General features: G+C 45.0%; 1 non-coding gene and 1 pseudogene across 1 annotated transcript; one reads left to right on the forward strand and one right to left on the reverse strand.

Moving 5' to 3' along the window:
- Positions 1 to 34: 34 nt before the first annotated feature.
- On the reverse strand, positions 35 to 13,736 carry LOC119928863 (annotated as a pseudogene).
- A 3,211-nt stretch (positions 13,737 to 16,947) lies between these two features.
- Positions 16,948 to 17,083, forward strand: LOC119929401. Its single transcript, XR_005451527.1, has one exon. It is a non-coding gene; the product is annotated as a small nucleolar RNA SNORA7 (small nucleolar RNA).
- Positions 17,084 to 25,084: the final 8,001 nt, after the last annotated feature.

The raw sequence follows: 25,084 nt of genomic DNA on the forward strand, positions 1-25,084 counted from the left end.
ATATGCTGTCCATCTTAAGAGGTCACACGATTGATTAAAGTTTGAATTTCAGGTTTTTCAGGTTCCTAGCTTCCAAGTTAAAGGAATGAGCATAGGAAAGAAACAGAATGTCACCCTAGTGAAAAGATAGGGAATCCTACACAACCATGAATAAGCTGGGCATAAAAAAATCTAGAATAGAGAAAGAGAGTTTGCTGACAACTCACAGTGAATAGTTTGACTGGCAGCGCTAGTAGTTGCTTAATGTTGGTTTAAATATTACCTTTCCTGTTGAACTATTTTCCTATATATCACTTGTTTGAAGGCATTTTTTGCTTCTTTGTTTCTCAAACTGTACATAAGGCAGTTCAACATGGGGACCACATAGGTATAGAACCCAGACGCCACTTGGTCCCTATCCAAAGAGTAGGATTTCCTTGGCTTTAAATAAGTAAAGATCATTGTCCCATAGAATAACATAAGCCCCATCAAATGGGAACCGCAGGTAGAGAAATCTTTTTTCCTACCTCTTTCTATTGTGTCTTCAAGATGGCAGAGAGGATGGCAACATAGGAGATGAAAATGATGATCAGAGATGGAACAAATGTCAAAACCCCTAAAGCATATATAAAAATTTCTGTCTCAAGTGTACTCTTGCAGGACAGAGATAAGATAGGAACAGTATCACTGAAGAAATGATGGATGAGATTAGACTTGCAGAACGGTAATCCAGATATAAAAACTTTAATGACCAGAGAGTTGATGATGGTGAATAAATATGTCCCAGCCAGAAGCATGGCAAAGACTCTCCAGGATACCACAACCATGTAAAGCAGTGGGCTATGGATGGCTACATAACGGTCATAAGCCATCACAGCTAACAGAAAACATTTGGCACCAGCTAAAGCAACAAAAAAGTACATCTGGGTAAAGCACCCGAAGAAAGAGATGGTCTTCTGGGCTATTAATAAATTAACCATCGTTGTGGGCATCATGACTGAAAAATAACTCAGGTCTTATTATTTTAAGTCGATGCTTTATAAGTAATTTCAGAGAGAGCAATGCACATTTAAAATGTAATGACTCCTTTTCAAATGAACTGTGTGGAGTCAACATTCTAAATACAATTGACACAGGGAGAAACATTTTCTTTTTGATTTGTAGGTCACACATAATTGCTCTGTCCTCCTCTTCCTTCTCTCAGAAGATGAGATGTTTTTCACCCTGGCCCCATCTCCAGCTCCTCACTATCCTTTCAAGCAATGTTAATTAAATATTTCCCCCAAGCCCAACTCCCCCTCTCTTTAATCCATCAAGCACTCACTCAAATCATGAGTTGAGGGAGATAAGGAAACTCAGAAGAGGTCAAGTCTTTAGGATTTAGAGGTAGATCTTTTAACTGCAGAGCTAAAGAGCAAATAGGATTTGTATGGATTGTTTACAAAGAACTTTCCAAGACATTTCAGGGTTCTGTATTACACTTTAATATGCTTGAAAATATCTTTCCCATTGAAGGTTGAGGCTGCCTTAAGTGATAAGTGCAATGGACTCTTGGGGTATTAGTGCTATTTTATTTCATCATTTTAGACTGTGAGTTCATTGTGGAGAGGGAATGAGAATACCAACTCTGTTTTATTGCACTCCCCAAGCCCTTAGTACAGTGCTCTGCACACAGTAAGTGTTCAGTAAATTTGATTAATAGAATGAGTATTTTATTTTGAAATTCTTTCTCAGTACAATATGCTCTAACATGCTGTAGATGTTGTATCATTAGGCTGATGGTAAACGTGGGTTTTTGAATGTTTAATTCTGAATCATAAGGCTCCAATTTTCCATTCACTGTGGTATTTGCCTCTGAGAAAGTTAAGCACTTTCCTCCTCCTATTTCCTCCCCTCTCCCCACGACCACCGGAGATGGAGGTAGTGGTATTAGAGGTCTCCCAGCTACACTTCACTCCTCTAATGCTAACCTATTCTCTATATCTCAATCTCATCTATCTCGTCGCCGACCTCTTGCTCACATCCTGCCTCTGGCCTGGAAAATCCTCCCTCTTATCTGATAGACAATTTCTCTCCCCCATTTCAAAGCCTTACTGAAGGTACCTCTCTTCCCTAAATCCTCTTTTCCTTTTCCTAGACTCCCTTCTGCATCACCCTGACTTGTTCCCTTTATTCTTTCCCTCCTCCCAACCCCACAGTACTTAGGTACATATCTGTAATTTATTTATTTATAGTAATGTCTATCTCCCCTTCTAGACTGTAAGTTTTTGTGTGCAGGGAATGTGCTTGTTATATTGGACCCGCTCAAGTCCTTAGTACAGTGTTCTGCACAAAGTAAGTGTTCAATAAATGTGATTGACTGACTGATGGGATGGGGAGGGGGAAAGTGTTTGAGATCCACATGACAACAGCCTAGGACTCCCTTGGCCCTGCCTATTTCCTGACAAAAATGTACTAATACATTTCCCCAATTCTTCTCACCTCAAATAAAATCCAAGCCCCGGGTTTTGAAGTGAAGACTCCAAAGATTTTGACACTGAAGATAGGTACTCCAATCAACACCCACCCACAAAGCAGATGAGGCAATATAGCTCTTGCTGTGGCTAAAGAGACTCCTGAAAATGCACTTCAGTCCTCCTCCCATTAGGAAATTTCATGCTAAAGGCTGTTGGCCCCTGGACAGTTAGTTTTCCCTCTTCCCATCCAATGCTATACTATTTGACTTTAGCCTGTATTTCTGAGGCACTGATATATTTCTCCATGATTATTCTCTGTCTGACTTATGCTGTCGAGTCGTGTGCAATGCATAGAGACACCAAAGACACATCTCTCCCAGAACACCCCACTTCCATCTGTAATCATTCTGGTAGTGTATCCAGAGAGTTTACTTGGTAAAAAAAACAGAAGCAGTTTACCATTGCCTCCTTTTGCGCAGTAAAAGATTCTCTGCCCTCAACTCTCTCCCATGCCGCTGCTGCCCAGCACAGGCGAGTTTTGAACTTATAGCAGATAGCCTTCCACTCACTAGCCACTGTCCAAGTTAGGAATGGAATGAGTATGTGTCTGCTTTAAAATCCCTCCCGTAGTTGTAACTGGCAGAGTACTGGAAACTCTCCAAATAGACCCTGAGATGTTCCGTAATTATTACCTCCTGCAACCTAGGGCCAGGGACCATGTTAATCAACCATATGATCACTTGATAGTGTGGTTTAGTGGAGAGTCCAGGCCTGGAAATCAGAAGAACACGGTTTCTAATCCTTGTTCCACGACTTGTCTGCTTCATGACCTCCGACAAGTCACTTCACTTTCATGTGCCTCAGTTACCTCATATGCACAATGAGGTTAAAGACTGTGAGCACCATGTGAGACGGTGACTGTGGTCAACCTGATTTGTTTGCATCCACTGCAGTGCTTAGTACAGTGCCTGACACATAGTAAGCACTCAACAAATACCACAGTTGTTATTATTATTATTCACTTCCATATAAAAATCTCCCCAGTGCTTAATTCAGTGCTACCAAGTTTAATAAATATTTATGGTAATTGGGACGATTCTTTAGCACCTGTGCTCTTCAAATATAAAGCCAAATCTGGTGGACTCAGATAAGGGGACATCTGTTTCAACCAGTTTAGATTGAATATTTTTCACCTTTATTAAGCAAAGATGGGGAAATTACTAAGGCTTAATATGAACATATTCATCTAGAGAGTAATCTGATATAAAAGTTTCTTTCTAATAGCATATATGTAACAGGGTCCAGAAGGTGTCCAAAGGTTATTGGAGAAATTCAGGTAGCCTATGAAGGGGTTGTGTGCTGTAGTAGGTTTAGGTTTGCACCACTGAGTGAGAGCAGACCACAGGATTATTTAGCCAAATGTGTGTGTGGATTTATTTCTGTTGGAAAAGTATAGAAATATATTTGGCCAGTTAAATGTTGACACGGCAAACATTTACAACCTATAATACTTATTCAGGAACAAAAATATCATTTGACAAAGAAATGGGTGATGATTGCATTTATGAGTGGCTATTTGTTTTACTTCCTTACAATTATTATATTAATTAGACAAAAATGCCACCTTGAATTATGCCGGTGGTCCTTGGAACTTGGTATTCTCTCCCACACGGTGGCTCTAAATGGTAATTGGAGGAATACATTCTGGATCATAAACTCAGTGTGGTCAGGAAATGTGTCTCCCAACTCACTTATATTGTCTTCTCCCAAGTTCCTAGTACAGTGCTCTGCACACAGTTAACACGATAAATTTGTTTGATTGACTGATTGATTAGAACAGAACGATGATTGCTTCTTTGTTATTTACCCATATGGATTGTCCTTTCAACATCTAACATCTCTCCTAATAATTCCTCTTGATCAAGCCTGTGAATCTGTAGAAATCCTTGTTGAGCCCTCAATCACCTCTAAATTTTTCCCTTGATATCACTGATTTTCACTTGTCTAGGAATTACCAACTGCAACTTCACTGAATATCCTTCATTTTTAATGTTTCAGTATTTTTAATCTATTTCATTAATTCAATCATATTTATTGAGTGCTTACTGTGTACAGAGGACTATTCGTTAAGCACTTACTATGTTCCGGACACTGAAGTATGCACTGGGGTAGATACAAGCTAATCAGTTTGGACACAGTTCATATAATAATAATGGCATTTGTTAAGCACTTACTATGTGCCAAGCTCTGTTCCAAGCGCTGTGGGGATACAAGGTAATCAGGTTGTCCCACATGGTGCTCACAGTCTTAATCCCCATTTTACAGATGAGGTAAATGAGGTACAGAGAAGTTAAGTGACTTGCCCAAAGTCACACATCTGACACGTGGCAGAGCCGGGATTAGAACTCATTACTTCTGACTTCCAAGTCCAGGCTCTTTTCACTGAGCCATGCTACTTCTTCATATCCCAACTGGGGCTCAAAGTCTTAATCCCCATTTTACAGATGAGGAAACTGAGGAATAGAGAAGATAAATGACTTGCCCAAGAACACACAGAAGACAGACTCCATCCTCACCCTTGACAATTTTTTATCGATTTCAAGCATGCTCGCTTCTCGGCATTCATCTTTATAGAATTATGTGTTCTTGTTGTGAGATTATGTTCCTATAATAAGAATACTCTAAACCCTGGGGCTGACACAAGATAAGCAAGCTAACCTGTCCACACGGGACTCACACCCTAAGAGCCAAGAAGGACGGGCCCTAGATGCCACTGTTTAGGAACAGAAGTCACCCATAAATATTGGAGGCAGAGGCAGAAGACCCCTTTTGGGCATGGGATTCAAAAGGACCTGCGTTCTAATTCCACTTCCACCACTTGTCTGTTGTGTGACCATGGGCAAGTCACTTAACTTCTCTGTGCCTCAGTTTACTCATCTGTAAAATGCGGAATAAAACTGTGAACTCCAAGAGGGACAGGGACTGCATCCAAACTGTTAACCCTGTGTCCATCCCAACACTTAGAACTTTGCTTAGCACATAGTAACCACTAAAAAAATTCCATTGTTATCAATCAATCAATCAATCAGTCGTATTTATTGAGCGCTTACTATGTGCAGAGCACTGTACTAAGCGCTTGGGAAGTACAAATTGGCAACATATACAGTCCCTACCCAACAGTGGGCTCACAGTCTAAAAGGGGGAGACAGAGAACAAAACCAAACATACCAACAAAATAAAATAAATAGGATAGATATGTACAAATAAAATAAATAAATAAATAAATAAATAGAGTAAAAAATTTGTACAAACATATATACATATATACAGGTGCTGTGGGGAAGGGAAGGAGGTAAGATGGGGGGGATGGAGAGGGGGGACGAGGGGGAGAGGAAGGAAGGGGCTCAGTCTGGGAAGGCCTCCTGGAGGAGGTGAGCTCTCAGCAGGGCCTTGAAGGGAGGAAGAGAGCTAGCTTGGCGGATGGGCAGAGGGAGGGCATTCCAGGCCCGGGAGATGACGTGGGCCGGGGGTCGATGGCGGGACAGGCGAGAGCGAGGTACGGTGAGGAGATCAGTGGTGGAGGAGCGGAGGGTGCAGACTGGGCTGTAGAAGGAGAGAAGGGAGGTGAGGTAAGAGGGGACGAGGTGATGGAGAGCCTTGAAGCCCAGGGTGAGAAGTTTCTGCCTGATGCGCAGATTGATTGGTAGCCACCAGAGATTTTTGAGGAGGGGAGTGATATGCCCAGAGCGTTTCCGGGCAAAGATAATCCGGGCAGCAGCATGAAGTATGGATTGAAGTGGAGAGAGACACGAGGATGGGAGATCAGAGAGAAGGCTGCTGCAGTAGTCCAGACGGGATAGGATGAGAGCTTGAATGAGCAGGGTAGCGGTTGGGATGGAGAGGAAAGGGCGGATCTTGGCAATGTTGTGGAGCTGAGACCGACAGGTTTTGGTGACGGCTTGGATGTGAGGGGTGAATGACAGAGCGGAGTCGAGGATGACACCAAGGTTGCGGTCTTGTGAGACGGGAAGGATGGTAGTGCCTTCAACAGAGATGGGAAAGTCAGGGAGAGGGCAAGGTTTGGGAGGAAAGACAAGGAGTTCAATCGTCGACATGTTGAGCTTTAGGTGGCGGGCAGACTTTCAGATGGAGATGTCCTGAAGGAAGGAGGAGATGCGAGCCTGGAGAGAGGGGGAGAGTGCAGGGGCAGAGATGTAGATCTGGGTGTCATCAGCGTAGAGATGATAGTTGAAGCCGTGGGAGCGAATAAGGTCACCAAGGGAGTGCGTGCAGATCGAGAACAGAAGGGGACCAAGCACTGAACCTTGGGGAACCCCCACAGTGAGAGAATGGGAGGGGGAGGAGGAGCCTGCAAAAGAGACTGAGAAAGAACGACCGGAGAGGTAAGAGGAGAACCAGGAGAGGACGGAGTCTGTGAAGCCAAGGTCAGATAGCGTGTTGAGAAGAAGGGGGTGGTCCACAGTGTCAAAGGCAGCTGAGAGGTCGAGGAGGATTAGGACAGAGTAGGAGCCGTTGGATTTGGCAAGCAGGAGGTCATTTGTGACCTTTGAGAGGGCAGTTTCCGTGGAATGTAGGGGACGGAAGCCAGACTGGAGGGGGTTGAGGAGAGAGTTGTTGTTGAAGAATTCTAGGCAGCGAGTGTAGACAACTCGTTCAAGGAGTTTGGAAAGGAATGGTAGGAGGGATATGGGACGATAGCTGGAAGGTGAGGTGGGGTCAAGAGAGGGTTTTTTTAGGATGGGAGAGACATGAGCATGTTTGAAGGCAAAGGGGAAGGAACCAGTGGAGAGTGAGCGGTTGAAGATGGAAGTTAAGGAGGGGAGAAGGGATGGAACGAGAGATTTCATGAGATGAGAGGGAGTGGGGTCAGAAGCACAGGTGTCCAGAGTAGCACTTGAGAGAAGGGAGGAGAGCTCCTCTGAGGATACTGCTGGGAAGGATTGGAGAGTAGCAGAGAGTGTTGAGAGCCGAGGGGATGGAGAAAGGGGGGAAGAGACTTTGGGGAGGTCGGACCTGATGGATTTAATTTTGTTAATGAAGTAGGAGGCCAGATCGTTGGGGGTGAGGGAAGGGAGAGGGGGAGGAACCGGGGGCCTGAGAAGGGAGTTGAGTGTACGGAAGAGCTGGCGGGGGTGATGGGCATGGGTTTCAATAAGGGAGGAGAAATAGTTTTGTCTGGCAGAGGAGAGGGCTGATTTAAGGCAGGAAAGGATAAACTTGAAGTGAACGAGGTTGGCATGGTGTTTAGACTTTCGCCAGCAGCGTTCGGCAGCTCGAGCATAAAAGCGAAGGAGGCGGACAGTGGCAGTGATCCAGGGCTGTGGGTTAGTGGTGTGAGAGCGGCGAAGGGAAAGGGGAGCGAGTGAGTCTAGTTGAGTAGAAAGGGTAGAGTTGAGAGCAGTAATCTGATCATCAAGACTGGGTAGAGAGGAGAGGGCGGCGAGGTGGGGTGTGAGGCGCTCCGAAAGATGGGTGGGGTCCAGAGAGCGGAGATCTCTGTGAGGGAGTAATACGGATTTACAGGGGAAAGGAGTGTGAGTGAGGAGGCAGGTGAGAAGATTATGATCAGAGAGAGGGATTACAGAGTTGGTGAGGGTGGACACAGTGCAGTGGTAGACGATGATGAGGTCGAGGGTATGACCAGGTTGGTGAGTGGGTGAGGTGGGGTGGAGGAAGAGGTTGGCAGTGTCAAGGAGAGATAGAAGGCAGGCGGCAGAGGAGTCGTTAGGGATATCCATGTGGATATTGAAGTCTCCGAGGATCAGAGTGGACATGGAGAAGGAGAGAAGGAAGGTGAGGAATGGGTCAAAGTCATTAAAGAAGTTGGAAGTGGGGCCGGGAGGGCGGTAGATGACCGCTACAAGAATCTGGAGGGGGTGTTAGAGGCGAATAATGTGGGCTTTAAAGGAAGGGAAGGAAAGGGAAGGGGGAGGATGGATAGTGCGAAAGCGACATTGGGGGGCGAGAAGGAAACCGACACCTCCTCCTTTTCCGGTGAGTCTGGCGGAATGGGAGAAGAAGAGGCCTGCACTGCAGAGAGCAGCAGAAGAGACCGTGTCGTCTGCAGACAGCCAAGTTTCAGTTAGGGCGAGGAGGAGTAGAGAGCTGGAAAGGAATAGGTGCAGGATGAAAGGGATCTTACTTAAAACGGAGCGGGGGTTCCAGAGGCCACACTTGGCAGCAGCTGTCGAGGGGGGGGGGGAAGGGTGCGAGGGATGGGAACAGTTTGGTTTGGGATGAGTTGGCGGGGGCCTGCGCGGGGAGAGTGGGAAGGGTGGTGGTGATGGGAGAGGAGAACTGGGATGGGGTGGGGGCGGGGAGAAGGGGAGGGAGGGGGCCGGGAGGGAGGAGCGGAGGGCTGGTGCTGGTACAGAGGAATCCTTGGTAGGGGGTGAGGGGGAGTGGTCTTGGTGGGGGAGAGGGAGGGAAAAAGCTGGGTGGGAGAGGGGAAGGGGAAGGTGAGGAATGGGAATGGCAGTTGGGAGCTAGGGAATTGAAAGTTCATGGTGAGGTCAGCAGGGCGAGTGACAATACGGTGGGAGGTTAACAATTGAGATGCAGAAGCAATAAAACAGTAGCAATGATATAAGTAGGCGATGGCATCACAGGGTGTAGTTAAACAATCAATATGCTATGGCAATAATAAAATTGACAGATAATGATGTCACAGAGAGCAGATACAAAATATTAAGTGCTGGAGTAGGGTGGGCCTGTTAAGGGGGGTCAGGGAGCAGAGATACCTGGGGAGAGGAGCGGACAGTCAACTAGCATGGGAGGGCTGAGGAGGTGCGAATGAGGTTGTCGTTCATGTAACATGGTGCTAACGAAAGCTTTTTACCTGGGGGCTGGGGGAGAGTCAGTCAGGACCGGACCGGGAAGGGGGGGATGAGGGGCACTTTAAGGAAGGTCGCCTAAGTTGGGGGGGGGGGAAGCAGGGGGGGCGTCCGTGGGGGCGCTGCGATGGCGGGCAGGCGGGCCTCTCGGGAACGGAGTCCCGGGCATCAATGGCGGCGCTCTGAGGAGAGGATCCTTCCGGGAGCGGCAAGGCCGCGAGTTGTGATCATCATCAATCATCATCATCATATAGAACATGCAGAATAAGGTCAGGGAACTAATGAGGAGCATAGCGGTTGAAGGAAATCAATCAATCGTATTTATTGAGCACTTACTGTGTGCAAAGCACTGTCCTAAGCGCTTAGGAAGTACAAGTTGGCAACATATAGAGACGGTCCCTACCCAACAGTGAGCTCACAGTCTAGAAGGGGAAGACAGAGAACAAAACCAAACATATTAACAAAATAAAATAAATAGAATAGATATGTACAAGTAAAATAATTAGAGTAATAAATATGTACACACAAATATACATATATACAGGAGCTGTGGGGAAGGGAAGAAGGTAAAGCGAGGTGATGGAGAGGGGTACGCGGGGGAGAGGAAGGAGGGGGCTTAGTCTGGGAAGGCCTCTTGGCGGAGGTGAGCTCTCAGAAGGGTCTTGAAGGGAGGAAGAGAGCCTCCTTGGCAGATGTGGGGAGGGAGGGCATTCCAGGCCAGGGGGATGACGTGGGCTGGGGGTCGGCAGCGGGACAGGCGAGAACGAGGCACGGTGAGGAGATTAGCGGCAGAGGAGCAGAGGGTGCGGGTTGGGCTGTAGAAAGAGAGAAGGGAGGTGAGGTAGGAGGGGGCGAGGTGATGGAGAGCCTTGAATCCGAGGGTGAGGAGTTTCTGCCTGATGCGTAGGTTGATTGGTAGACACTGGAGATTTTTGAGGAGGGGCGTAACATTCCCAGAACGTTTCTGCACAAAGACGATCCGGGCAGCGGCGTGAAGTATGGATTGAAGTGGGGAGAGACAAAAGGATGGGAGATCGGAGAGGAGGCTGATAAAGTATTCCAGACGGGATAGGATGAGAACTTGAACGAGCAGGGTAGCGGTTTGGATGGAGGGGAAAGGGCGGATCTTGACAATGTTGCGGAGCTGAGACCGGCAGGTTTTAGTGACGGCTTGGATGTGAAGGGTGAACGAGAGAGCGGTGTCGAGGATGACATCAAGGTTGCGGGCTTGTGAGACGGGAAGGATGGTAGTGCCGTTAACAGCGATGGGAAAGTCAGGGAGAGGGCAGGGTTTGGGAGGGAAGACTAGGAGCTCAGTCTTGGACATGTTGAGTTTTAGGTGTTGGGCAGACATCCAGATGGAGATGTCCTGAAGGCAGGAGCAGATGTGAGCCTGGAGAGAGGGGGAGAGAGCAGGGGCAGAGATGTAGATTTGGGTGTCATCAGCATAGAGATGATAGTTGAAGCCGTGGGAGCGAATGAGGCCACCAAGGGAGTGAGTGTAGATCGAGAACAGAAGGGGACCAAGAACTGAACCTTGAGGAGCCCCCACAGTAAGGGGATGGGAGGGGGAGGAGGAGCCTGCAAAAGAGACTGAGAATGAACGACCGGGGAGGTAAAAGGAGAACCAGGAGAGGATGGAGTCTGTGAAGCCAAGGTTGGATAGCGTGTTGAGGAGAAGGGGGTGGTCCCACAGTGTCGAAGGCAGCTGAGAGAAGTCATCTTGTGGGGTGGCTAATCTAGAAGACATTGAATTTTACAAGAAAAGTCTGATACAACACACCTCTGTTGCCTTCATTCAATAAGATTTTCCCTGCCATTTAGTCGCATAGCATATTGTCTGCTTGTGGCCACACTGAATGTATTTCACATGAAGGCATTCAAGGACAAGGTTTTGCTTCTTGAAGTTCCTGGGAAGAAGGATGCCATGAGAAGGGGGCAGTGGTGAATGAGCTGGACCTCCTGTTCCCCTCATTCTTGGATCTTCCTATCGGAGGTTTGGAGAATGCTGGGTTCTTCTGAACAGCCCAGGACACAAGGCTGAGGAGATGAGGGCTCTGACCTGAGGGTCCTTGCTGGTGTTCTCCTTTCTAGGACTGGGTGAAGTGATGAGGCTGCCCCAGCTCCCAGCTGCTTTGTGCCAGGGGAGGTCAGCAAGGTGGAAGCTGGTCCTTAAGTCGTTTGAACCTTACTTGGTACCACCCTGGAGGGACCAGGCGTAGCAAAAGGAGGTGGTGATGGTAGCGGAACTCAAGCCGCATGGAAAAGAGCTCCAGAAGAAACTGACAGGGAGAAGGCCCGCAGAGAGTACCAGAGGGAGGGAAGGGGTCACACAGAGTCTGGGCCCCAAGTCCTGGACCAGAGCCCTCTTCCCGAGTCTCTGCCCTGATGACTTCCCCTTACTTTTCCAGCAGGTGACTTCTGCCTGTTGTCCTACTTCCAGCCACATCATTATAGGGCACAGACGGATCACCATGCTCAAGCCATTTTTCACCTCTTTATTTCTCAGGCTTTAGATAAGAGGGTTCAACATGGGGACCACGGTGGGGTAGAAAACAGAAGTCACCTGGTCCTTACCCAGGGAGGAAGACTTACTTGGCTTTAGGTGTGTAAAGATTAGAGGCACATAGAAGATAGTAACTCCCATGAGGTGCGAAGCACAGGTGGAGAAAATTTCTTTCTTCCCACAGGAGAGTCGATCTTCAAAATGGCAGAGATAATAGCCATGTAAGAGACTGTAATCATTATCAGAGACATTGCAAAGGTGGAACCAGCTAACATAAAGATCATGATTTCCGTGTTGTGTGTGTCAGTGCAGGACCAAACCAAGATTGGTGAGATATCACAGAAAAAATGGTGAATTAGATTTGAGTTGCAAAATGGCAATCTAGCTATGAACAGAAGAATTAGCAGGGAGTTTTTAAAAGCATATGATTGTATGACCCAATCATAAGCCACATGCATAATCTTGAGGACATAACAGAGGAATAAAGCAGTGGGTTACGGATAGCTACATAATGATCGCATGCCATTGCAGAGAGCAATGCAGAGAGCAGAAAGCATTCTGTTCCTGCCAAAGAAATGAAAAAATACATTTGGGCAAAGCAGCCAATGAGTGAGATTTTCTTTCTGGATGTTAATAAATTCTCCAAGGTTTTGGGAGTTATGGCTGTGGAGTAGCTCAGATCAACAAATGACAAACCACACAGGAAAAAATACATGGGGCTGTGAGGCTGAGAGTCTTTCTGGATTATCAGGATCAGCCCTAGGTTCCCGACCACAGAAATCATATAGATCAAGATAAATAATATGAAAAGGACCAGTTGGGCTCTTGGAGAATCTGTCAGGCCCATGAGGATGACGTCGGCCATTCCGGTGTCATTTCCTGCAGCCAGTGGCTTCAGTATCTCTCCTCTAGGGAGAAATGAATATTGAAATTCAGGGGAAAAATGTTCCTACAGTTTAAGGGATATTAGGAGAATTAATAGAGAAACATACGTAGGGATAGAAACTGCTATTTGATCACATTTGGTTCGATATCGGTGCTTTGATAGAGGGAAGTCACAGAAGCCCAAGTTTTCCCTTCTCAGGCAACAGCGAGAAGTTTATGTTCACTTTCAATTGGAGAAAGTTTTCGACACTGCAGAGATATTGAGCAACTACACAGAATTAAAACAATGTTGCAATAATTCAATTTTCTCTCACCCATTCCCACGGTTCTGATAATATAAAGGAGTTCAGCACCTACGAAGGGGTTCTGGATGTGTGTGTGTGTGTATGTGTGTGTGTGTGTGTGTGCGTGCACGCGTGAGTGCATGCGTGCGTGCGTGCGTGCATGCGTGTGTGTGTGTGTGTGTGTGTGTGTGTGTGTGTGTGTGTGTGTTTGTATGGGGAACAGAAGATGGCCATGGAAGCAAGCATGGCCTAGTGGATTGAGCCAAGACCTGGGAGTCAGAAGGACCTGAGTTCTAATCTTGGCTCCACCACTTGTCTGCTGTGTGACCTTGGGTAAGTCACTTAACTTCTCTGTACTTCATTTACCTCATCTATCAAATGGGGATTAAGACTGTGAGCCCCATGCGGGACAGGAACTGTGTCCAACCTGATTAGCTTGTATCTACTCCAGCACTTAGAACAGTGTTTGACACATAGTAAGTGTGCTTAGTACAGGGTTCTACAAAAAGTAATCACTCAGTAAATACAATTGAATGAATGAATGAATGAAAGAGAGCGACAGACAGACAGATCGACCACTCAGGCTACTGGGTCCAGGGGAATGGCAGCCGAAGGAAGCACTTAACCAATATCGTCATTATTAATAATAATAATAATAAAATATTATTATTACCCACCCTGTGAACTCCTACTCTTACAAAAGGAATTAGAATATTAGAATATGATTCTTCCCTCTATTTCCTCTTCTGACTTACCTTTTCTGGTTTCTCATCTTTCAACAGGTTTCGGCCTAGGTTAAAAAACCTGATAATTATTTATTAAGCATTTGCTATGTTCCAGGTGCTGGAGTAGATGCAAGAAAATTGGATGGGACCCAGTCTATGTCCTACATGAGGATCACAGTCCAAACTGGAGGGAAGACAGGTATCTTATCCCCATTTTACAGATGGGAAAACTCAGGCACAGAGAAGTTAATTAAGTCTCCCAAGTTCACAATGAGACAAGTGTTGAAGCAGGGAAAGGAACCTCTGACATACGGTCCAGTGCTGTTATCTCTAGACGGCTAGCCTCAGGTTCCTAGGAAACACCTCAAGCATGAAATTAGGAGGGTGGAGAGTATGCCCCAGAGAATCCTGGGAAGGCCATTTATATATCCCTGACCCCATCTTGTTACTGATTCCTTGCTATTTTGAGGCCCAGTTACAGGAGTTCCACAAAGTGCTGAATGCAATCCCCATCTTGGATGAATGCAGGCTGGTGGCGAAATCGTGTCCCTATTCTCCCTTCTCAAGTCTCAGAATAACTTCCATTGTGACAGCAGAGCCGAAGGGATCAACCTCCTGTAGATATATAAGTATCTTTAAATTATATATATCGAATCATTTATTTATACTAATATTTGTCTCCCCATCTAGACTGTAGGCTCATCGTGGGCAGGGAATGTGTCCACCAACGCTGTTGAATTGTACTAACCCAAGTGTTTAGTATAGTGCTCTGTACATAGTAAGCTCTCAAGAAATACAACTGATAATGATGATGATGATACAAGTTGTATTATTGTAAACTCTGAAGCTCACTGGAAATTTCAGTTTGAGCCTTTAAAAAAGAATGACTTCATTGAGAAATCACACGCATGGCTTTAACTTGCAAAAACCTCTTCAGTGAAGCTGGTTTGTTTATCCTCCCTCCTGAAATTTTCAATTTACTGAAGTCAAATTTGTTTTTGTGTTTAAATGAATCAGAGAACACATCACAAAGAAACTCTGAGGCGTTTCACTTTAGATTTTGGCTGCCATTTCAAGACTTTTTACAAAGCTCCAAGAACCTAGTTATTATGGAAACTTTCCAGGGCACCAATATACAATCATACAGCATTTACTACAAAATTGTAACTGACCATAGAAATAAATACTTACCCTTTATAGTAGTTGCCGATTCTAATTAGGCGATATGACAGAGTTAAGGAAAGGGTCTAATTGAAATCCAAACTCTCCTTACTCAATGGGATCATTCTAAAAGGAGAATGAGTAGAAAATTGCGATACATTAGGAGAAATGTTGATGTTCTTTAAAAAGAGAAGGATGTCATCAGAAGATTTTTTTGTCTACTAACATGATATAATATCAAATTGTCACCCATTTGAGCGCATTGAATGATTATTGTGTGGCTAAAGAAAATGCATCCCTCCAAGAATCAGGTTATTCAGAGGAAGTTGGTAACTTTGCCGAAGAAACTTCTCTCTACTAGTTTGCCATTTCAGGTTGTCCTTGGTTATAAAATGGACTTAGTTCCCAAGAAATATCAGAGCCTTGTGATTTAAATCTTTTCTCATTTGATTTAATTTCGGTCATAAATTTTTCATGTGCTTTCCTATCCTATATCCCTGGGCAAATAAAATATTCAGATCAAATCTAGAACAGCAGTAGCCATTTCCAAGAAAAAGATCATGCCGGCATTATTTATAGGGATTCTGGGCAATGTCAGGATCTGATTTGTTCAACACAGCGCTGATGGCCTCAAAGCATCTCTCCACCAGAGAGTTAATAACTAAACAAGCCTTGTTTCTCCGTAGGGAGGCAGGGATTAAATTGGTCACATGGGTCATTTTCAAAGTAAGATTATGAGAAAGTTTTTTAAAGACAAATGTTCAGAACGGGATAAACCCAAGTGCATTCTGGTTCTCCATAATGTGTGATTTCCCTAAGTGTTTTGGATAGGACACTATTGGGAAATTTGGGGATGTTCTTCAGATACATTCATCAATTTAGAGAAAATGTGGTGTGTTGGATGAAATAGATAAACCCCAGGTGCGGCAACAGAATGGAGACATAAACTATCATGTGAGTGTTCTTTGTTGAAAAGTTCAATAAGCTTGTAATCTCTGCATTACAGTAGAAATGTGAGTTTTTAATATTTTTCATGATATTTGTTATTAATTTAATCTCTTCCAGGCACTGTACTGAGTGAAGAGGTGGATATAAGCTTCAAGCTAATTAGGTTGGACACAGTCCCTGTCCCATTTGGGGCTCACAGTTTTCATCACCATTTTACAGATGAGGTAACTGAAGCACAGAAAAGTAAAATGACCTGCCCAAGGACACATAGCAGACAAGTGGCAGAGCCGGGATTAGGACCCACAACCTTCTGACTCCCAGGCCTGTGCTCTATCTACTAGGCTATGTTGCTTCTCATGGCTTGCATGATTGACCTTGATTTTTCTCTTTCAAAATAGGCCCTGTACGTGGTCTTCATTGACCACGAATATATTTTGTAAATCACGAAGACCTGGGAGTCATCCTCCTCAAGTTTGGCTTTCCCGAATTTGTTATCAAAACGTCATGCTCTGTTGGAACAGCAGTCAGAGTTCTGGATAAAAGGCGTTTAAGGGCACCATTTTCTGTCACAAATGGTGTTAATCATTGCACCGATGCTTTTCACCATAACGTTCAGTGTTTCTGACTGACACATACTAAGTGTGGAATTTGGCAGCTACATACAGAATCTCCTAGATTCTTGAATTTGCAGGGGCTTTATGCCAAGAAAGTGGTTTCAAAGACACTCATTGATGAGCCCCTGAATGCTTTGGGCTGACAGCCTGAAAAAGACTGACATTGTACTTCAATTAAGGTCCAAATTCCTAACTTCTGCTCGAAATGTTATCCACTGATGGTCGGCAGCTTAATTCTGCTCCCTGAGGTGGAAGGTTTCACCAAATGATGTTCAGAGTGGCCAGGTGAAAAGACCATTAAGAGGCTGAGAATCAGACAGAGTTCTAATCGCAGTTTCTCCACTTGTCTGCTGTGTGACATGTCTGCAGTGCGACCTTGGGCAAGTCAGTTCACTTCTCTGGCCTCCATTACCTCGTCTGTAAAATGGGAAATGAGACTCTGAGTCCCACGTGGGACAGAGATCCTGACTTGCTTGCATCCACCTCAGTGCTTAGTACTGTACCTGGAACATAATAAGAGCTTAGCACATACCACTGCCTCTCAAGATCGCACCTGGAGTTTCCAATGCTCTACCAGTCTCAACTATGGGAGGGAGAGTCAAGCAGAGGCATATTCATTCCATTCCTAGCTTGGACAGTGGCTAGCGAGTGGAAGGAAATCTGCCACAAGTCTTATCTCACTGTACTGGGCAGCAGTGGCATGGGAGAGAGTCGAGGGCCGAGACTCGAGGTTACCGCACGGATGGAGGCAGTGGTAAACCACTTCCGGATTTTTAGAAAGAAACCTCTGTGGATACACTACCAGAACGACTACAGATAGAGGTGGAGCATTCTGGGAGAAAGGTGTTCGTGGCGTTGCTATGGGTCAGAGATGAGTCGACAGCATAAGACAAGACAAACACATACTGCAATTGTTATCATTATTACCTTATATTGTAAACTCCTTGAGGGAGAGGATCTTGTCTGACAACTAGATTGAACTGTACTCTTCCAAGCACTTAGTAGAGTGCTGTACACGCAATAAGCACTTAATAAATATCATTGATTAACTTCTCTATGTCTGTTTCCTCATTTGTAAAACTGGGATTCAATAAATATTCTCCCTTAAAATGGAAGTTCCACAAGGAACTGGGACTGTGTTTGACCTAAATACCTTGTATCAACCCCAGCACTTAGTACAGTACTTAATAATAATAATAATAATAATAATAATAATAATAATAATAATAATAGTTATTATTACTATCATTACCATCTTGGCACAGAGTAAGCGCTTAACAAATTCCATCATTATTATTATTGCTACCCCGGTGCTTAATTCAGTTCTTGACTTGACTATCAATAATGATAGTTGTGTATTTGTTAAGCACTTACATTGGGACAAGGACTGTATTAAGACCTGTTCAGCATTTGGAGAGTTGCCCTTGGATTTGCAAACTTAATTCACCCATCCTCAGCCCCACAGCACTTATACGGATATCTGTAATTTGTTTATTTATGCTAATATCTGTCTCTTCCTCTAGAATAGCTCGTTGTGAGCAGGTAACATATCTATATCTACTAACTCTGTTATATCACTGTCACCCAAGCATTTAGTATAGTGCTCTGCATAAAGTAAGTGATCAGTAAATACTACTGATTGATTGATTGGAATATTGTCTCTGGAAAGAAAGGGATGCCAGCCTGTTGGCAAAAATGTGATATCTGAGGTGATATTATCAACACAATATTGTTAGACTGTAAGCTCCTCTAGACTGTAAGCTCACTGTGGGCAGGGAATGTGTCTGTTTATTGTTATATTGCGCCCTCCCAAGCATTTAGTACAGTGCTCTGCACACAGTAAGTGCTCAATAAATACAATTGAATGATTGAATCAATATGACCACGAAGAGGGGACACTACACGGACAGTATATACAGCAACTTCATCAATTACATTTGCACTGAATGAGGCAAATTACCAACAGAGACTGACAAGAACACATCCCACACACCAAGGTCCTACACTGTAGTGGAATCATAAGTGGCCAAATAGTCCACCACATTTAAAACAAACAATAGATAGATAAGTAGAGAGCTCTCCAAAGCAGGAGAGATTTTTCAAGTGGAGGAATTTAATAATCACAGGAGGGTGGTTCAATTCAATATTTGTTTAGCATTCTGAGACAAGTGTCCTTTTGGAAAATAGTTTTCTCTTCATGGCTCTCAGAAGAGGATTTTTATTGTCTTTCTTCTTCAGGCTGTAGAGCAAAGGATTCAGGATGGGAATTACTTCAATATAAAACACAGAAGCACCTCAATTATTCTGGTGGGGAAGCAATAGCATCTTGTTGTAGGTAAATGAAGAAACAGGGTCCTTTACATTAGTGTCACCCCCATGAGTGAGAGGTGAAAGTGAAAAGGCTTTATGTTGGGCATCAGTGGAAGAGATTGTTGGGAAGGCAGAGAGAGTTGAGCTATAAGAGATGGTGAAGCGCCAGTTAAGCCCTATTTTTCCTTTGTATTCATTCATTCATTCAATTGTATTTATTGAGTGCTTACTGCGTGCAGAGTACTGTGCAAAGTGCTTGGAAAGTAAATTTGGCAACAGTGACAATGCTTTCCCAACAACGGGCTCACAGTCTAGAAGGTGGAAGACTGACATCAAAACAAGTAAACAGGCATCAATAGCATCAATATAAATAAATAGAATTATAGATATATATGTATCATTAATACAATGAATAGAATAATATATATGTACCTATTTACACAAGTTCTCTGGGGCCGGGAGGGTGGGTAGAGCAGAGGGTGTGAGTCAGGGTGATGTGGAGGGGAGGAGGAGCAGAAGAAAAGAGGGGCTTAGTCTGGGAGGATTTTAGGCTCTTTGTAGACTCTGAAGTAGGGTTGTGTCAAGAGTGTGATGATTTCATATCAAAAATGATAAGTAGCAAAGTGAGAGAACATTAGTCTACTGAGATTAAGGAGTTGGCAAATCCGATTCAGTGAGATGGGTTTCAGTTATTTGCAGACCATTTGGGACACAAAGCCTGGAAAAAGCAGTGGACTACAGATGGCTCGCCTCTCAGGGTCACACCTGGAGAGTTTCCAGGACTCCACCAGTCTCGACTATGGGAGGGAGAGTCAAGCGGAGGCATTTCGATTCCATTCCTTGCTTGGGCAGTGGCTAGTGAGTGGATGGCAATCTGCTACAAGTCAAAACTCACCTGTGCTGGGCAGGAGCGGCATGGGAGAGAGTTGAGAGTGGAGACTCAGGTTTACTGCGTGGAAAGAGGCAGTGGCAAACCATTTCCATATTTTCACCAAGAAAACTCTATGGATACACTACCAGAATGGTTGCAGATAGAGGTGGGGCATTCTGTGATGGATGTGTCCATGGCGTCATTATGAGTCGGACATGACTTGACAGCATAAGACAACAATAGATGGCTACACAATAGCAGAACAGATCAAGTCCAGGAGGAAGCACTCACAGCACAAACTAAGCCAAGAGTTAAGTACGTATGGCCAAAAAACTCAGTGTAGAGAATGGTTTTCTATTTGAATAAGAAATTGATTAGGGTCTGAACAATGGTAGAGGAATAAAGGATATCGATGAATGCCAAGTCGCTGAGCGTAGGCACATTGTAACCAGAAAAGGTGTCACTTGTTTATTCTGTATTTCCCAAGAGACTCATACAGTGCACCTCACCATGTGGGCCCTCAATAAATGCTAGTATAGAAGAAGTGTGGCTTAGTGGGAAGAGCACGGGCTTGGGAGTCAGAGGTCGTGTGTTCTAATCCCAGTTCCGCGAGTTGTCAGCTGAGTGGCTTTGGGCAAGTCACTTAACTTCTCTGTGCCTTAGTTACCTCATCTGTAAAATGGGAATTAAGGCTGTGAGCCTAAAATGGGACTACCTTATTACCTTGTATCTACCCCAGCACTTAGAACACTGCTTGACACAAAGTGAGTGATTAACAAATACAAGATTTATTATTACTACCAGTCCTCCTCCTCCTCCTGCTCCTTTTCCTCCTTCTCCTTCTCCTCATCCACCTCCTCCTTCTTCTCCTTCTTCTTCTCCTCCTACTCATCCTGCTTTTCCTCCTTTCCTCCTCCTCTTCATCCTGATTTTTCTCTCCTGCTTCTCTTCCTCCTCCTCTTCATGTCCTACCACTACTGAGGAAAATGTTCATGAATTTGTGAAGACGTGAATCAGTTCTGGTTAGGATGATCCCTCCATGACTCTCCCAAATTTTAAATAGATGGAGAAATAGAAGCATTCTAGGGAGGATGACTTGCAGTTCAGATTGTTTTTGAAATACCGAGAGAGCAATTGTTTCAATATCAGACACAATTTCCCCATCCATGAATCTCTATTCAAATTTATGCCTAATCTTCGGAATAAAGAAAGGCCTGGGGATAAATCTGTAATGCAGTTCCCAGAACGGAATGCCTAAAAGCACATCAATCAATCAATCAATCGTAGTTATTGCGCACTTACTGTGTGCAGAGCAATGTACTAAGCGCTTGGGAAGTACAAGTTGGCAACATATAGAGACAGTCCCTACCCAACAGTGGGCTCACAGTCTAGAAGGGGGAGACAGAGAACAAAACCAAACATATTAACAAAATAAAATAAATAGAATAGATATGTACAATTAAAATAAATAAATAAATAAATAAATAAATAGAGTAATAAATATGTAGAAACATATATACATATATACAGGTGCTGTGGGGAAGGGAAGGAGGTAAGACGGGGGAGAGGAAAGAGGGGGCTCAGTCTGGGAAGGCCTCCTGGAGGAGGTGAGCTCTCAGTAGGGCCTTGAAGGGAGGAAGAGAGCTAGTTTGGCAGATGGGCTGAGGAAGGGCATTCCAGGCCAGGGGGATGACGTGGGCCGGGGGTCGATGGTGGGACAGGCGAGAACGAGGCACGGTGCAGAGATTAGTGGCAGAGTAGCAGCGGGTGAGGGCTGGGCTGTAGAAGAAGAAAAGGGAGGTGAGGTAGGAGGGGGCGAGGTGATGGACAGCCTTGAAGCCCAGGGTGAGGAGTTTCTGCCTAATGAGCAGATTGATTGGTAGCCACTGGAGATTTGTGAGGAGAGGAGTAACATGCCCAGAGCGTTTCTGGACAAAGACAATCCGGGCAGCAGCATGAAGTATGGATTGAAGTGGGAAAGAGACACGAGGATGGGCGATCAGAAAGAAGGATGATGCAGTAGTCCAGACAGGAAAGGATAAGAGCTTGAACGAGCAGGGTAGCAGTTTGGATGGAGAGGAAAGGGCGGATCTTGGCAATGTTGCAGAGCTGAGACCGACGGGTTTTGGTGATGGCTTGGATGTGAGGGGTGAATGAGAGAGCGGAGTCGAGGATGACACCAAGGTTGCGGGCTTGTGAGACGGGAAGGTTGGTAGTGCCTTCAACAGTGATGGAAAAGTCAGGGAGAGGGCAGGGTTTGGGAGGTAAGACATGGAGTTCAGTCTTGGACATGTTGAGTTTTAGGTGGCGGGCAGACATTCAGATGGAGATGTCCTGAAGGCAGGAGGAGATGCGAGTCTGGAGGGAGGGGGAGAGAGCAGGGGCAGAGATTTAGATTTGGGTGTCATCAGCGTAGAGATGATAGTTGAAGCCGTGGGAGCGAATGAGGTCACCAAGGGAGTGAGTGTAGATCGAGAACAGAAGGGGACCAAGAACTGAACATCTGCTATGATGAAATAAAATGCAGCAATAGGTACCTTACTAACAACATTGAGAAGATAGGTCATCTGCAGGTCTCTAATCTCTTTTTGTGACTTTTTTGGCCAGTGGATACTGAAGGGGGGTGTTGGAGGTGCAGTGACAGTTTCACCTATGGAGGTTGCTAAGCCAGCTGCATTGAAGATACAGTCACATAAACACTGCCTGCTGTCATTTTCAACATTGCTAATAATTCTATGAATGCCAATCAAAATGTTTAAAGGCCAGTTGATTCTTCTCGGGATAATGCAGAATAAAAATGAAGTAGGCTCTAATGGAAAGAAAATAGGCCTGAGAGTGAGGAGACCTATGTTCTAATTCCAACCCCTGCTACTAACCTACCTTTTGTATTCTGGCAATACCTTTAAACTGTCTAGTCCTCCTCTGGCTAATGAATACGACAATCCCCATTCCCTTCTTTGTGAATTATAAGAATTAAATCGGAAGCATTATGGCCTAGTGAAAAGAGGACTGGACTGAAAGTCAGAGGACCTGGGTTTTAATTCTGGCTCTGCTGCTTGTCTGCCGTGTGTTGTTGGGCAAGTAAGTTAACTTCTCTGTATTTCTGTTTCCTCATCTGTTAAATGGGGAGTCAATCCTACACTCTCCTCCTTAGAATGTGAACCCAACGTTAGACAGCAGGGACTGTATCCAACCTGATTATCTTCTACCCAGCCCTGTGCTTCATACAGTGCTTGACACAAAGTAAGCGATTTACAAGAGGAATAAAAAAAAGGAAATGGAATGTGAAAAACCCAAGGCCTGGGCAGGTTGATATCCAGCATAATTTGGCTAGCTCAGAGTGATGTAAGGCAAATTGATTAAAAATATCTTCACCGCTCTTGTATTAGAATATCTAGGTGATTCTATCCAAATGATCAGGCTGATTATATAACAATTTGTGTTTTGTAGACTTGGCCCATTGGTGTTACAACTGAGCATGTCACCCTCCCCGTCTGACACTGTTCTAAGTGCTGGGGTATACAGAAGCTGATCAGGTTGGACGCAGTCCATATCCCGCATGGGCCTCACAGCCTTAATCCCCATTTTTCAGATGAGGTAACTGAGGCTCAGAGAAGTGACTTGTGCAAGGTCACGCAGCAGAGAAGTAGTGAAGCCAGGATTAGAACCCAGGTCCTTCTGGTCCCTGCTCTATCCACTAGTCTGGACTGCTTGTGTTGATGATGAGGTTTTCTGAATTCTGCTGATACTCCAGCATGACATTCTGCAATCTGAAAAGAATTGGCTCTGTGGCAACATAAGACAAAACAGTGTTAGAGACTGCCAGCGAACTAGGGTTGACCAGCTTTGTAGGTTTCCCAGGGAACCTTGTTGAGTGACTACCTACATTACTCATGGCTTGACTGTTAGTGGTCTAGTTGCTGACTTGTACTTCCCAAGCACTTTGTACAGTTCTCTGCACAGTTAGCGCTCAATAAATACAATTGAATAAATGAACACTAAATCAAACCTTTAGAAATCTGTAATCTTTGAACATTCCAGACATAGAATCTGACCAGCTAAAAATTTGGTTGTTGGAATGTCACGAAGAACAGAACAAAAACCCCAGACTGAGCCCCCTTCTTCCTCTCCTCCTCCCCATCCCCCCACTCTACCTCCTTCCCCTCCCCACAGCACTTGCATATATTGTACAGATTTATTACTCTATTTATTTTACTCGTACATATTTACTATTCCATTTCTTTTGTTAATGATTTTAACTTCCATCTTCAACTGCTCACTCTCTACTTGTTCCTTCCTCTCAGTCTTCAAACATGCCCACATCTCCCCCATCCTAAAAAAACTCTCTCTTGACCCCACATCACCTTCTAGTTATCGCCCTATGTCCCTCCTACCTATCCTTTCCAAACTCCTTGAAAGAGTCATTTACACCCGTTGCCACAAATTCCTCAACGCCAACTCTCTCCTCGACTGCCTACAATCTGGCTTCCATCCCCTACAGTCCACCGGAACTGCCCTCTCAAAGGTCACGAATGACTTCCTGCTTGCGAAATCCAAAGGCTCCTACTCTATCATAATCCTCCTCGACTTCTCAGCTGCCTTCGACATTGTGGACTGCCCCCTTCTCCTCAACACGCTATCCAAACTTGGCTTCACAGACTCTGTCCTCTCATGGTTCTCCTCTTATTTCTCCGGCCATTCATTCTCTGTCTCTTTTGCGGGCTCCTCCTCCCCCTCCCATCCCCATACTGTAGGGGTTCCTCAAGGGTCAGTCCTTGGTCCCCTTCTGTTCTCTATCTACACTCACTCCTTTGGTGAACTCATTCGCTCCCACGGCTTCAACTATCATCTCTACGCTGATGACACCCAAATCTACATCTCTGCCCCTGCTCTCTCTCCCTCCCTTCAGGCTCGTGTCTCCTCCTGCCTTCAAGACATCTCCATCTGGATATCAGCCCGCCATCTAAACCCCAGTATGTCCAATACTGAACTCCTTATTTTCCCTTCCAAACCCTGCCCTCTCCATGACTTTCCCATCACTGTCGATGGCACTACCATTCTTCCCATCTCAAAAGCCCGCAACCTTGATGTCATCCTAGACTCTGCTCTCTCGTTCACCCCTCACATCCAATCCCTCACCAAAGCCTGCCGGTCTCACCTCCACAACATCGCCAAGATCTGCCCTTTCCTCTCCATCCAAACTGCTACCCTGCTGGTTCAATCTCTCATCCTATCCCGACTGGATTAGTGCATCAGCCTCCTCTCTGATCTCCCATCCTCCTGTCTCTCCCCACTTCAGTCTATACTTCACGCTGCTGCCCTGATCATCTTTGTGCAGAAATGCACTGGGCATGTTACTCCCCTCCTCAAAAATCTCCAGTGGCTACCAGTCAGCCTACACATCAGGCAAAAACTCTTTACTCTCGGCTTCAAGGCTCTCCATCACCTCACCCCTTCCTACCTCACCTCCCTTATTTCCTTCTACAGACCA

This window comes from Tachyglossus aculeatus, chromosome 5 (assembly GCF_015852505.1).
Source record: "Tachyglossus aculeatus isolate mTacAcu1 chromosome 5, mTacAcu1.pri, whole genome shotgun sequence".
Taxonomy (NCBI): domain Eukaryota; kingdom Metazoa; phylum Chordata; class Mammalia; order Monotremata; family Tachyglossidae; genus Tachyglossus; species Tachyglossus aculeatus.